The 13,439-nt window shown below is 32.0% G+C and overlaps 2 pseudogenes; one reads left to right on the top strand and one right to left on the bottom strand.

Annotated features, from left to right (window-relative positions):
* Positions 1 to 2,717: 2,717 nt before the first annotated feature.
* Positions 2,718 to 6,112, top strand: LOC120183601 (annotated as a pseudogene).
* A 1,476-nt stretch (positions 6,113 to 7,588) lies between these two features.
* Positions 7,589 to 11,398, bottom strand: LOC120183610 (annotated as a pseudogene).
* Between the last annotated feature and the right edge of the window lie 2,041 nt (positions 11,399 to 13,439).

The raw sequence follows: 13,439 nt of genomic DNA, 5'->3' as shown, positions 1-13,439 counted from the left end.
AAATAAAGAAATTTTTATTTTATTTTTTCTATCTATTTAGCACTGGCACAATTAACATAGATGCCAACGAAGATTCTTGGCAGTTTTAAGTTTGACCGAATTTGGATGCGTAATATCTTTTAAATTAGTTCAGATTTTAAGATTAAGGATAGACTAGAAAATTCATATTTTTTAAAGAAAAAATAAATTATTCTGAGTATTGAAATTGAATGGCAGGTCCTTGTTTACCTCGTATAGGTGTTGTTCTCCATGTTTTCCTCGTTGCTCCCCTTACGGATGCAAACACACGCAAATGCACGACACATACTTAATGTATAATACTATTTGGAGTTTTTAAAAAATATTACGTGATAAGATAATATATATTCAGAATTTTTTTATTTATTGACAAAGTAAACACATCTTATAAATGTAGTTATTTGAATTCATGACTTTTAAAAAGAAAAACATCATTTTTATTATTGAAGTTGTTTGATCGATTAATGAAATTGAAGTTATTTAGTGATTTTTGGCAACTATGCCTATGTAATAATAGAGTAAACTACACGTTTAGTATTTAATTATCATTCTGTTTCATTTTGATTATCTACTATTTTTTAAAAATTATACTTATCGTTGTGTTTTTGTTTCATTTTGGTCACATGTCATTAAAAATTTAATAGAACTACTGATGTATCCTAGGGTGGGCACGTGTTGGTCATGAAATATGAATTTTCTTCGATTAGCTACTTATTTTATTGATGGTGTCCATCCTGAAATTTTATTTGTACCCACCCAATTTAAAAAAATTTGTGTTGTTAACATGTGTCTGCTCACCCTAAAAAATATTTCTAGATATGTCACTAGTGATACGTCAGTATCATCATTAACTTTTTAACAGCATGTAACTAAAATAAGATCAAAATAAAATTTTAAATATGAATTTGAAAAAAAAATAGATGAGTGATTGAAATGGAATAAAAGTAATAATTGAAGTATTAAATATGTAATTACTCATAGTAATAATAATAATAATTCATGAAGTTAATTTCGAAAGATATATGCATCATGAAGTGGTGGTATGCACACTTTTAGCTTTTGCATGATAGTTATTTTATTAAAAGAACAGTAATATCACTTAAAAACAGACACGCAATTCTCCTAATTATAACTTGAGTAGTGGTTGTTAAATGTGTCCCACCCACCCATGCACCTATAAATATTTTTAAAGTTACACACATACATTAATAATATAAAATTTTTTATTAATAAAATAAATAATAAATTAAAGAAAATTCATATATATTTCAGAACGGACACGAATTCACTGTCCTTTTTCTCTTCTTTGTTGGTTTTAGGCTTTGACTGCTATTAATCCGAATGAATGAATCATGCAGTGTGATCATGAAACGAAAAGCAGCCGACACCCTTTCACTATTTAGTGGATGTAATGATTAGAAAAGGGATGCCGTCGATGTGCCGTTTGTTTCTCATACATTAAATCAAAGAATTTATGTGCCCCTAGATCTCCGTTCCGTTTACGTCGGTGCATGCTACATATTCCATAAAATTAACAATTACTGCTTATTACATCTTACCGCGCTTCTTGGATCACGTGACCTAAACTTGAGATCCTCCTTTTCAATTAGGGTTTGCTCAACCCTTCAGTGTTGAAGCTTTCTCATTTTCGATTTTAATTTTACATTCATTTTCGAAATCAACCATAATCCTTCAAAAGATAATGGTGCTTTTAAGTATCTTGGAGTTTACAATCTTATTACAATTAATAATAAAAATACTAATTTAACTAAATATAGTTGGTATCACTTTAATATTGTTAGTACGTTCAAATTATATAATATATATATATATATATATATATATTATAGAAGTAGCTAGTTTCATTAATTTACATATATATATTTAAATCATAAAAAATATTTATAATTATAATCATAAATTAAACACATAAGAAGAATATTTTTTATAATCGTTATCGTAAGAAATTAATAGTATAAGATCATACGATGACCATACGTGGAAAAGATTAAAAAACTAAAAAAAATTGAACAAAAGATTGATACGAGATCTAATTATATCGGTAATAAACTATAAAAGAAAATCAAACTATTGAAAGATCATCGAAAACTCACAAATTAGAGTCGAGTGACATGAGAAAACTATCCACAGATGCAAATCGAGTAACCAAATCCAATGAAAAGATCCAAAACAAGAAAGATCAATATGATAACAAATAAATGTCATCTTGATCAAATGAATGAAAACGTGCCAAAGGCAGAGAAAAATATACCATAAAAGCACTGAAAAATGTGCCATGAAGGCATAATTATTAAAAAATAAATAAAGGATATAAGAAACTAAAGAAAAGCAAGAAATATGGGCTGCGACAATCAACACCAAAACTAATGTCTATCTATCAATCAAATTTATAAACAATATAGTTGAGGTTAATGGGTTGATCAGAAAGAAGTTTAGTCTCTAATTAGGGTTTGAAAAGCCCAGTATATTTTGGAGTGAGTTGAAGAAAGAAACACTGAAAGGCTTCAGATTGGGCCTCAGCAAGTGGAATATATGTCTCCTTATCCCACCAAATCAAAGAAAGAGTTTTTTTTTTGTGCATCTATTTTCCTAAGAAAGTAGAATTGGAATTTGAAGAGAGTAGTGAGAGCCAGCTATTTGAGTAAGATGGAAGATACACATGCACGAAAGAGAAAACGCAAAAATAAAACAAGAATCCATGACGTGAATTCATTTCCTTCATCATCTACACCTAACCCTTTGAAAACAACATTTTGTTTCACATGAGCCGTGGATTCAAATCACATTGATTCCCTTCATTTCCTTTGAATCGATTCCCTTCCAAGTGGAACACAGAATAAGCTTCTTCGTCACAGTTTAAAACTACATTCGTAATATTCAAGTCATATCCGCTGCTCACTCGTTGCCATTCTAAACAAACTTGCCTACTCTTTGCTCCTTGTTCCAGGAATGGTAACCATTAATCTTCTTTTACTAATCTTTTTTTCAATTGATTGATCATTAATTCTCATATACCATCACGTTTTCAGAGTTTCGAGGACGAGAAGAAACCGGTATCCGTATCATTCGGTCCATGGGGAGGCCAAGGAGGGTCTCATTGGGACGATGGAATGCACTCCACCGTAAGGCAATTGTTGATCTGTCATGGAACGGGGATCGACTCGATCCACGTAGAATATGATAACAAAGGGACCTCTATTTGGTCAAGGAAGCACGGGGGTGATGGAGGCTCCAAGACTGATAAGGTTAGCTTTTGAAATACCAATTTGGTAAATCTACTTCAAAGTTAAAACTGATATTTTCATTGTTTTAGGTCAAACTTGATTACCCAGATGAGTTTCTTACTTCCATCCATGGATACTGAGACACCCTAAACGAAAGGGGACCTATTATGGTTCGATCACTCACTTTGCAGAGCAACAGGAAACCGTATGGACCCTATGGTATGGAGCAAGGGACTAGTTTCTCGGTGAGTAGGGGAAAGATTGTGGGATTTCATGGGAGAGGTGGTGTGTATTTGGACGCAATTGGTGTTTATTGGAAACCTGTCATTAACCTGAATCACTCCAAGACTATATCCATGCTAATAGGGCTGATAAGGGTGGGTTTTCAGTCATCCCAGGAAGTAATGTAGAAAGCTATGATATATTACTTGCACTTAGACAAAGGGATTCTTCTGGGAATTCCTTGCCAAAGCCTCTCCCCAGCCTAACTTCGAGTAGCTCTCATGATTCCAGCGACGTAGAAACCAAAAGTAAGGTAATAACAACACTCGATTTTAGAGTAACAATTAACCCGTAGCTTAACCTTAGGGGAATATTCAATCAAGTCGAAGTCGAGTCAATATCAATTGAGTTGATAATTCTTATTTTATAATTCAAATTTTATTTAAAGAAATTTTCAAGTTGATTTGAGTAGAATTATTTGAGTTTCTATTTAAATTTAATTGTAAATATTTGTAACATTATGATATTATTTGATTTCAAATTAAATAGTTTTCTATAATCATACGTGATATGCATATATATTTCTTCATATTTTTCATATGGATATATATATATCATACAGAGTTAAGAGACTCAACTCAAAATGAAAATCAATTCACTAACTACTAAAAAAATGAGTTATTCAAGTTATATTTTATAACTCGACTCGAATTTAATTTTTTTGAATCAAGTCACATTTATGTAATTATGAATCAATTCGAGTCAAAAATTTTCAATTTTTCCAATTCGAATTGGGTTTTGCTCACCCAAAACTTAACTTGAACAATTGTTTTTATTTTAAAATAATTTTGACCCGAAATGACTCACAATCTAAAATAATTCAAACAACTTAAAACAACCTAAAATTCTATATTAATAAACTCAAATTATCTTAACTTAAAATTCAAATTGATCGATGTAGATTAACCTTATCCAAAATTATTCACCGAATTGACAGGTGTAAAATGTGATGTTGATTCACTTTTATGTTACATATGTGAAGAAATTTTTTGTTCTTTCTTTCTTGCATGCACAAGGTTTCATTTGGGACTCTAGAGAAGGTACCCTCAAAACTGCCGGAAGGATTGAAGACTCCCGAGAAGGTAACCTCTAAAGTATCGGAAGGAGTGATAACTTATGGACCCTGGGGTGGCAATGGTGGAACCAATTTTGATGATGGAACCTATACCGGTGTAAGGCAAATCACTTTATCACGCAATGTCGGAATTGTATCGATAAAGGTTTGCTACGATCGTGACGGGCAAACGGTACGGGAAGCAAACATGGAGGCACCGGAGGCTTCAAAACCGATAGGGTATTGAGTCTAGCTATTCTTATAAAAGTTCAAGTCAACATTGCTAGTATTTCAACAAATTCACTTGTTGTTGCATTATCCCACAGATAATGTTTGATTATCCATCAGAAATTTTGACACACATTATGGGGACATTCGGGCCATTGATGTACGTGGGGCGTTATGTGATAAAGTCACTTACGTTCTACACCAACAAAGGAAAGCATGGGCCATATGGAGATGAACAAGGACCCTCTTTCTCGAACAAGATGAATGAAGGCTAGATTGTTGGATTCCATGGCAGTGAAGGTTTATTCCTGGATGCCTTTGGCGTGCACGTAATGGAAGAAAAAATATCACCTCCAAAACCACCTTTGTCCCAAGCAATCATCCAAAGTGAAAAGAGTATAGCCAAGATAGATAATTCTCCATGGTCTAACAAGCTAGTACTAGCAAAGCGAGCACCGGATGAAGAGGTAATTTGTATGTTTCATTTTTGTTTTTAATAGTTTGGGACGAATATAAGATAGTATCTGTTCATAATATTTTTTAGCCATTGACAATGCACATACACCCTACAAACGTAGTTGTTTAAACTCAAAATTTCAATAAAGAGCACTCTTTAACCACTTACGTTGCTTAATGGATTCTCGTATGTTTCATTCTAAATGTCTCCAAAATGAAATAAATTTGGATTGAATTTGGTCAGGTTGCTTGTAGTGTGGTAAAAGAAGCAGCAACAAGGGGACCAGGTCCTTGAGGAGGAGATGGAGGAAGACCATGGGATGATGGGGTATATTCTGGGATTAGGCAAATATATATAACCAAAACTGAAGCTATTTGCTCAATCCAGATAGAGTATGATCGAAATGGACAATCTGTGTGGTCCACAAACATGGAGGTCATGAAGGAACCACCACAAATAGGGTAAAATTAGCTTACCCGGACGAGGTATTGCGTATCGGGATATTATGGGTGCATAGACAATGAGGAGAAGCGGAAAGTGGTAACCTCGTTAACGTTATACACGAGCAGAGGGAAGTATGGTCCATTTGGAGAGGAGAAAGGGACGTTTTTCACTTCAACCGTGACAGAGGGAAAGGTGGTGGGGTTCCATGGGAGGAGCAGCGCTTACTTGGATGCCATTGGAGTTCATATGCAGCACTGGCTTGGTAATCAAAGAACCACAAGGATATCTCTCTTCAAATTTTTTACTTCAATTATACTATAAACTTAGTTATTATTTAAGAATACTCTTATTCGGGGATAATCATGTAGCTATTTTGTGTTAAGTGTAACCCAGTTCATTCATGGGGTTCGAAGCCAGCTAGATAACTAGCAATGAAACTGCTAAACATGGTCCGTAACGAGAAAAAAAATACATTTTATTAAATACGTTTTTAAACAATTTTAACCTTCAATATTAAAGTAGAAGATATTGGGAGATCCAATAATTAATCGAGTGGTCAAAGATATTCATATTATCTCATCTTGTATGGTTGAAATCCTAATATTTACCTTAATAACATAATCTCTAGTTAATAATATTTTTTTGGAATAAAAGTTATTGTAACACTTTCCACTAGAGTTTATTTAAATATTAAATTTAATATATTACTAATGTAATTAATGTATTAAATAATATATAAAAACAATAACACATAGTATTAATACATTTAATATATACTAATATATTATTAATATATGACATAAACAACTTGATATCATTTAAGCAAATCTCGAGTTCGAAACTTTATGTATGCAGAAAACCCCTACTAAGAGACTCACCCACTAAAATTAGGTATACGAAACATGTTGATCTGAATTAGTCAAGACTAAACCCTGAGAAATCAACAGGGCAACCAATATATATATATATATAATGCTTATCTTTCTTGACAAAAAAATTCTGAATCCGGGTTCAAGTAAGGCCTAGCTGACTCACTCAAATTATTCGTTTTACATTTAAAATAAACAAAAATTAATTTTATATTAATACTTATTCATTTTTATAATTAAATAAAAATATTTTTAGATACTTTTAAATTATATTTTGATCGAATGAGCAAGCAACCCAACACATGAATAGATCCAATTCAAAAGGTTTAAGTTGACAAAACAATATTATGGATAAAATTATCTAAAAAAAATATTCACGTATGAATATTACTTTATTAGTACCATATCAAATGAGATAATCTATAGCGTAAGATTACTCCACACACACCCACCCTTAATGAGTTTGGCAAAAAAGTGAAAATGAAGATAAAAACGAAAATATAATTTATTCTAATACATTACTTAATAAAATTGAAAAATAAAATGAATTATTTTAATCTTGTTTAATATTGCAAACATGCGCACTTAATATCTATCATTTTGTTTCATTTTATTATTCCAATTTAAAATATTTGTTCATTTTGTATTAGAATAGAAAATGACTTCTTTTTTTTATCAAGCACACTGATTTTTTTTTTTAATTTCAAAATTTTCAATTTTTTATTGAACCAAACTGACCATAATTATAGGTCCCCGGGTCCAAAACAGACAAATTAAACAATGAGTAATAAGCATCAAAGTCAGGACAAAAATAATTTCACTCGAATAACTTAAAATCTTTTTGACTCGATTCGATTCGACTTTATCTAAGGGTCAGCCCTAAACACTAGCACAATAGGAAAAAAATTAATATACAGCGCAACATGAATTATCAACGTATCATTTTTTTAGATATAAATATAATACTTTAACTATGACCAAAACGTGAGAATCCAACACGAATTGGCAGATACCACAGGTGAAACAGTAATTAAGAGATGATGGATTCAGCGACTTGATTAAACTTAGGAAAAGTGCAAACTGATAGTACTTCATCTATAATTACTGCTTTACCTTACCTTAAATCGTGCCCTCGACATCCACAAAATGCAGGCGAAAAGGCAAATAATCTAGTACTGTATATGGATTTTCCCTGTTAAATTAAATAGATCAAAAAGGTGAGTTTTGTTCTTGGCTTTTGAACTTCCAAGCTTCTTATTCAATCTTACCGGAATGCTGGACATTAATTTGAATCCTCCGCTTTGTTCTTCTTTGCGAATTTTCTCAAGGCAAGTGAATATATCGTTTTCTTTTTCATTGATGTTCCTTCAGCCACCAATTTGACTGCCTGCAACATATATCGTATTTAGTTATTTTCATCAAATAAAAACAATGGGGAACATTCTTCAAAAGATGTAAGTTCTTCCGAATTTCTTAATGTCTAAATGGAATATACTTCATAATGACAGTCGCACAAAACTCATAAGGAATCTATATCAAGCCTTTGCAAGGTATAAATTATATAAAATGTGTAGACACATAAATCATACCGAAGAAAGACTATGGCCATTGGAGATCAATTCTCTCAGGTTATTTTCTAACATGCTCTCGGATGGAGTTTCCACACTGCAATTTGAATTGCCCTCAATCAAGAGGGTAAATTCTCCCTTTGGCTGGTGAGTTAAGAAGGCTTCCTTTGCCTTCCCCAAAGTGCCCCTCCAGAACTGCCAGAATTAACAGTAACTAATAAAGAAAAATCCTCAAAACAAGGTCACACTGGCTAATAGATTTAGCACTAGAAGCATTTTATTGTATTTCTTTAAAATCAAATCTCTATTCAAACCTATTGCATAAGCACTTTTTTGTATTTTTTTGAAGTAAGATCTCCAAATTTAAACCAAGTTATGCTTCAACTCATTATAGGGTGAGAATTTGCATCCCTTTTCTACCTTCTATAGACTACAAACTATAGGAGTACAATCATATATTTTTATTTTCCTCCGGCTTTCCGAGCCAGTGAATTTACAGAAAGCAACAGCGTTTCTGATAAGGGGTGAAAATCACATCAATGAATAGCTTGAACAGAACACAAAGAACATTAAAAGAAAAACTCAATTCTCAAAAACATTTCTCCATTGGAAAACGCAAGGCCACAAAGCCCTACGACATAAGGTTCAAATAAAATGGTGTTAAAGCCTCATAAGTTTAGGCTGTATTCCTAAAGTTTTTGCCAAAAGCTGGCCCACTGAAAAGAAATTCGGCATTGGCCTCTTCTACTGGCCTTTAATCAGAAGCCTAAAACCAGAACATGATTAGTTATTGAAGCTATAAACATTAACAATTTAGTTACCGAAATAACGGCTATGTTATCATACACATATATGGAAGGTAAAAATAAAATAAACTCTGCTTAACACTTGACCAAGTAGCATACAAAAGCATAATGAGAAAATAAATACAGACCTACCTCTTCGTGCATTTTTGTTAATTTCCGAGCTATGACACATTGTCTGCAATGAGATCAAGTCAACTGTCATAATAGGGTCTAAGAGTCATCAGTCATTTCCACTTAAGATTTACCCTAAACCCCAAGAAATACAACTACGGAGGTTTCAAAGAAGTATCAAAAGGCGGATAACTGAGGCAAGGGAAAAGTACATAATGTCAATCAATCAAGCAGAGAATCTTGCACTTAAAGATGACAACAAACCAAATTTCTTCACCCCTCTAATTTGATTGCCTGGGAAACTGCTAATACAGTTTCTGTTAATGATATCATCTGATAATAGAGATTTCAGCTATTAATCTGATAATGAGTTACCACAAAATTAGAGAAAGTTAACTAATAAGCTTTACATGATTGAAGCCACTATGTATTCTTTTCCCTCCACAGACTTCCTATATATTTTTGAGTAATGCAGATTAATAGATGCATACACAACCAAAAATGATCCACCAAAAAAAGAGGATACTTCCTGAACAAGCGGATTTCTCCTCGTGACAACACATTCCATATTTTCATACCGAATCCCTTCACCAAGAATGACTTGATCTTTCAATCCTTTCCTCTGGTTCTCACCATTTGTTAGTAAACTGATCAAAGTTCAAGGAAGAAAGGCAGATGCATTTTTTACCTTGAATCACCAAAAATCAGGGAACTTTCTTCAAGAAACTGGCTAAGCTTGTGAGGAGGAACATAAAATATCTGTGTTGGCATTTCACTTGCAGAAGTCATCAGCCTCTCCTTCCGTGAACTGGCATGTTTTGGAAGAAACCCAACTGCAACAATATATGACATATAAGAGTCTTTAACTTCCTAGAAATGTAGAGAAGCACATACAATCACAATAGTTTACAAAGGAATTACCAAATGTAAATTCATCATTGGACAATCCTGAGGCAGAAAGAGCAGTTAAGAAGGCAGAAGGCCCAGGAATTGGAATCACGGGAATGTTCTCCTCCACACATATCTTATCCTAAACCACGGTTCCAAACATCAGTCGCTACATTCTTCATCAAGACCAGGCAATCTATAGAATTCAGCCAATAGGGACGCAAACACAAACCAGTTCTGTACCGGGATCACTAATGCCAGGCATTCCAGCATCACTGATCAACGCTATGATCTCCCCTTGCTTTAACCTCTTCAAAACTGTTTGCTCTCTTTGAGATTCATTATATTTGTGATTACTTAGCTGAAACTCTAAAACCCGCACAATCAGAATTGTTGAAAAACAAAATGAATGATATCAACTGATCAAGGAAAAATGGCTCAATCTCACTTACAAGAGGAGTTTTGATGCTATAGTAGTGAAGCAACTTCCCGGAATGCCGCGTGTCCTCTGAGAGTATGACATCAGCTGATTTCAAAACCCGTAGAGCTCTGCTTTGATGAAATCACCAATAATGTTATATAAAAAAGATTAAGGTCAATATATGTAGTCAGATCCTATATTCAAATGAATTGGAATTTAGTCATGTACTCGGGGTCCTCACTCTTAACCTTCCAGTGTCGAGTGAAGACAGGTGCATCGAAGAAGTCCATAAGGAGTACACTAGGCAGAAGTGCTCGAGAATAATACCATTTAACTTATTAAATCCTTTTTTCATTAAAAAATTAACCTAATCGTTAATAGTTTTCGTCAAAATTTAACATCAATATACGCATACAATCATATTAACTTGATAAGCAAATTATTAGGAACATCGTAAGCAAACATCATACTAAGCGAATTTTGGTAAGAAAATAAAACTAAAAACATCAACATTGAACTGAAATTTTTAATTTGAATAAGTAAGATAATTTATATTTTAAGTTTTTAAGTAGAGTAATAAATCTGAAATCTCTGATTTTGCCAATATAAATGAACAAAAGAAGAGAAATAAAGAACCGTAAAGTGATGTCTTCAAGGTTCTCGATAGGTGTTCCGACAGATAGAGTCCAGGTTTGAAGGGTCCTTATAAGTAACGAAAACTTGATTAAATATTCATCCGAATAAATTCGAAAGAAGAGACAGATAGTGTGGATGTTTTACGCGCTTGGAGGATTGGTCGGTGATTAAGTCGATGAAATCAGATGAAATGTCTGAGGTGGAGCTAAAGGAAATGAGGCTAAGATTAGGGTAAAAGGATATTGAATTGAAGGATTTGAGGCGGCTCTGAGAGAAAAAGGAGGAAGAAGTAGTGTAACGCCAGGATAGAGCGGTGACAGCCACGGAAACGGCGGTTGAAGGCAGCCGTCGGGGAAGCATTATTTGTAGTAAGACAGTCCGCGATTTTTAAGTATTTCAGAAACGCCACCGAAAGTACCCATACAAATAAATATTGGACGGACCATTTGAAAAGTAGGTCCAACCTCACATCCACCAAAACGGCCTCACAGTACTGTTAATAGGATAAACTATAGGCATAAAATAATAGTAAAAAATGTTTTTAATTTTGATTTAATTTTTTATTTTAAGATAAAAAATATTTTTAATATTTGCTTAAATGAACCCTTTAATTTTTATCTTCTATTGAAGTATTTTAACTCAAATATTTTATTTTAGAGTAAAGGATTCCTCTCTTTAAATATTGATTATTTGTTGACTAATGATTTTAAATAAGAGATAAATCCTTTTCCTTAAAATAAAACATTGAGAGTCAGTTTTTTTTAAAAAATATAATAAAAAATTAAAATAATTATTTAAACAAATATAAGGGACATTTCTTATCACTATGTCTAAATTATATTAACAGTCATCCATTTGTATTTTTTTATTTTAATTAATTTTTGTATAAAAAATAGTCACTATTATTTTATTTATTTTAATTATCAATTATTAAAATTTAAAAGTAAATTAATATGATATACTTTTATTTATATTTTCTCTCTCTTCGTCATAAGACCATGTATTATTTTTAAGAAATTTATTTAATTAATATTATTATGACATGTGACATCGTTTTACTGTTTAAATAAAACAAAAAAAGCTAACTTGACACTTTGTACATAATTTAGGGTCTAGCCACTATGTTAGAATAAATATTTGGTAAATTTTAATAAAAAAAATATTTAAGTTATATTATATCACTACCTTAAAATTATTGTCAAAACATAAACCCATGTAAAATGGATATAATATTTAACCATTTAACCAAGTTATATAATCTATATATTTCAAACTAAATTAGTATTTAATTTAAATTATAATTATAAATTAAATACTAAATTAATTTTTTTACTTTATTTTATTGATGAAAATAATTAAATTGTGATGGTTGTAAGTGGTTCACTCATTTTAGTTTGGGTGGAGAATCGCAGTCGATAAAAGAACTATAGTTAACTAGTGTCAATATTCTTTGTCTCCATGATAAAGTAGCATAGAAATAAGTGAGGGTGATGTGGCATTGTCCCTTTCATCGGTCTTAGTCGAGAGATTTTATAATAACTCTTGAAGTTGATATTAAATATAGGGTTATCAGGACTACCCGTGGACTAGGTAAGTATGATCAAATAATAGTATATTTGATTATAGTAGATCATGTGGTATTATCAAAAGTAATGTCAACAAATCATGACTTACTTAGGGTGTTAGATATTCAAGGTCTTTTTTTTCCAGAAATGTTCTCTCTGTTTTTCGAGGTTCTTGATATTTTTTTCTTTAGAAGTGCTCTTGTGGGATCATACCTGCAAATAGTTTCTTTCTCTTGAGGCTCTAAAGTGCGGATGATGTTTGGCGAATGTACTATATTTTGTACCTTTTAGTCGAGAGAATGTCGTAAAATAGTTTTATCTAGGATTTTACTATTGAATCGTTACTAACATTATGATGATCTGTTTTTTAGAGAAATGTCACGATTATTATTTCTTAAATGGCTCAAGACTTAAGTACAAACATTTTTTTTCTATATCGGTGGAATAATGCGTTGTTCCAATAATTGACGGTGTATAATTTCATTTGACTATTCAAGGAGGATTTAAAGTATAAATTGTAAATATTTTTCTCTATATATTTGCTCTCATCACGTTATTTTTCAGTTGAGCTTGTTGTTGTGATGATGAAGGTTGTTGTGATGATGAAGATTGTTGTGAAGGGTTTGAAAAAGTGAGAAAGAGAGAGGAAAACATAAATAAAATAGAGGATTTGTCCACATGTCGTTCCATGATTAACGTAATTACACCATTAAAAAGTTTAAGTATCTAATTGCATAAACGAACTTGGACACTACATTACACATAATTATAAAAGCTAAGTACCAAAAGTTATATTTATCCTATAATTTTAGGCATTCTATCAAACAATTTCTATAATTTTTAATTT

This window comes from Hibiscus syriacus, unplaced genomic scaffold (genome assembly GCF_006381635.1).
Source record: "Hibiscus syriacus cultivar Baekdansim isolate YM2019G1 unplaced genomic scaffold, ASM638163v2 tig00003725_pilon, whole genome shotgun sequence".
NCBI classification, from domain to species: domain Eukaryota; kingdom Viridiplantae; phylum Streptophyta; class Magnoliopsida; order Malvales; family Malvaceae; genus Hibiscus; species Hibiscus syriacus.
The sequence above is the reverse complement of the archived record's forward strand: the minus strand, read 5'-3'. Positions and strand labels throughout refer to the sequence as shown.